Here is a 2,900-nt window from a genome sequence, read left to right as displayed (position 1 = left end):
ATCCGGTGGATCGGGGGCAGCGTGGACACCCAACACCTCTCACAAACTCCCAGGCCATGTTGCTATAGAAAAGAAAAACAATGTAAGCCACATCCACAATTTGAAACGTGTTAGCAGCTCCGTTACAAAATGGAAAGCATGTAAACAGTGAAATTATTTTAATAGGCGTTATACAATAGTGTTGCTAACATATTGTCAATCAAACATGGAATCGTTATAAAACTATGCCAATGAGATAGCTTACTTCTTGTGTGCGCATCCTAAGTCCTAGTAGTTTAATCGACATTCCACACATCAGGCCCGTCTCAGTTTGGACTCGCCACACGTCACGTGTCCAGTGGCCCCGTGTTCTAGCCTATTGGAAAATGCAGACCGAGATCAACGACTGAGCCCATGGCCAAATGCTTTCCGACGGCGTTCTAATAAGGCTTCTTCAGCCGTTTCGCAAACATTTTCAAGTGACACCACACCTGCTGCTTTCTGAGGTGGTCAGTTCACGATGTCGGCCTCCTTACCTTGTTTCCCCACATGTCAAAATTCCTCTCTCTAGTCTCCCCGCATTGCTTCCAAATCTAACTCTGCGGCGAATTAAGCTGATTGATTTCGGACATAAAATACATTCAAATATTGGGGCTGGTGAGGGCGATTTCGTTTTTCAGTTTTTCTTCGGAGCCTCGGCAGACCTTCTCTTCGCTTAAGCTGCACGGGCTTCTTCCTTCTGACCCATTCTCGGTTCTTCCGTGCACTTCTCTCTTCTCCGGGCATCACTCATCCGAGCTTCTCTTAAACCCAGAGCACCGCGCTAGTGCGCCCAGCTAGCCACGATCACGCCGGCGGGGCGCTCCTGCTCCAGGAGTCATCCTGTTAGTGCAGCCTGGGCCCCAGTTCTTCCTCAGTAACAACCCTTCGGCCCTCGGCCCGGTCCCGGTGGACCAGTGCCCCGAGGGCCGCCGTGCGAGGGCTTCATCTCCTCCCGGGAGATGCCGCTGCCTAGAGTCAGCTCACTGTCTAAGCCGGAGAGATGTTTCGGATGCTGGTTCTATTATCAGGGGACATTATTATTACTTCAAGCTATATGTCATGCAAAAAACTTGGGCAGCTTGACCTCAATGCCCACATCCAAGTGACGGCAATTTCCAGCTTGGCCTGGAGCCAGCGAACGGCATCCTTGGGGAACCGGCTTTGAAGCAGCGCGGAATCTAAATTGCATTAGCATGCCGACGAGGCTCATGCCGACGAGGCTCATGCCGACGAGGCTTCTCCCTCCCGTCCAGAAGGGAGGAGCAGGATTTTGCAATTGCTTTGCTGACATCTGCATTCCGCTATTGTCTACGATCTCTTTCTGACCTAGAGATCCGGGAAACTTGTGCCCAAAGACGATGAAGCCCACCTGACTAGGTCCTGTGAGCGCGGTTGACTGCAAGAGGGACCTGCCCTTGGGCCATCTCTGTCCACCTCTGACCAGCACTGATGGCCGCCAGCTCCCTGCATTAGAGGCGTGGGCTCTGCCGCCTCCCGCACCGTGGCGCTCGGGGCTGCCCGAGATCTCTCGCCACTTACCCGAGCTGTCCTCCTAACTTCTCTAGGATGCACTTAGCCCAGGGAAGCGGCGAGGACCCGCTCACGCTCAGGAGGTGGCCTCTTCCAGTCTATCAGATGTCGCTCCCCTGTCCCGACACTCGTTTGATTTATGTCTTTTAGTCCAAAATATCCTTGACCTCAACAAGAATGCGAGAGCGAACCTGGTGTCTTTCAGTCACCTGTACAAAGTCTGCCAGTGACACCGAGCAGTGAGCAGAGGGTCTTTTCTTTCCAGGGCTTTTTGGGTCCTCCTTGCTAGCCCATGGATCCGTAAATAGTCTATCGAGTGTCTCCTATGCGTAAGGAACCATCTCAGGTGCCGGGGGACAAAATGAATAAAACCAGCGGAGTCACTGGTCCTGAGAACTCAGATCCCAGTGGATCGTCAGCTGCACGGGAACAGGAGCCAGCCTTCTGGGGTGTCGGGAAGGTGATGGAAGGTTCTAGGGATGGCCGGTGATGGCTGCAGAAGTCGGGAGCCTTCTCCGTTAATGGGAGGCACGCCTATAAGGGGAAATCGTTATTTCTGTGTCATTCTGTTTCTTTTGGTTTAATGAGATACAGTTCCCTTGGATCTAGGATGTAGACTGCGTGGAATTAGCAGTTTCGTGATTTTAGGCTTTAATTCTTACAGCCAGTCCCTTAGTCACATTTTGCATTTGTGGTTTGTAGCTGGTTATTGTGTTGCTTTTTTGCAGACATTGTATATAATGAAATCATATTTTATTAATTTATTTTCAAAGCACGTTTGAAATCCACAGCAGATTTTGATATAAGGCCAAAAAATGATATAACAGCTATCTGAATCCCTTTTAACTCTATGTGCTTTCTCTTTCTGATGATTTATTTAGCATTTATAGAATAGACATTCTTAAAATAGAGTTGAAAGCATAGGATTTTCAAATATTCAAAATGGCTAATTTTGCTGGGGTTTTATTCATTAAAACATTAATATTTTGCCAAAATTTATGGCTGCTTGAATTCAAATTGTGTACCGGTTTGTAGTTTTATTAACGCAATGTCAAAGAACTTTCTTTGAACTCATATATGAAACTATGCTGGCTTATAATTTTATAAAGCATAATGTTATACGATTCGAGAGATCACAAAACACTCAGTTAATAGCGTGCCAACATCAATCACAAAACAATTGTATCTGTTGAGTTTTCCTTGTTTTAAACACAAGAAAACGTGCTATGTTAACGCGATTCTTTTGAGGATTGAGAAATGTGAAGTAAATGTAAGAGAAAGGAAAAGAATAATTTCTTTTCAAAATAGTTCTTTCATTCTGCAAGTGTGAAATGTGTATTTTTTTTAAA

Source organism: Pteropus medius, unplaced genomic scaffold (assembly GCF_902729225.1).
Source record: "Pteropus medius unplaced genomic scaffold, Ma_sr-lr_union100, whole genome shotgun sequence".
Taxonomy (NCBI): domain Eukaryota; kingdom Metazoa; phylum Chordata; class Mammalia; order Chiroptera; family Pteropodidae; genus Pteropus; species Pteropus medius.
The sequence above is the reverse complement of the archived record's forward strand: the minus strand, read 5'-3'. Positions refer to the sequence as shown.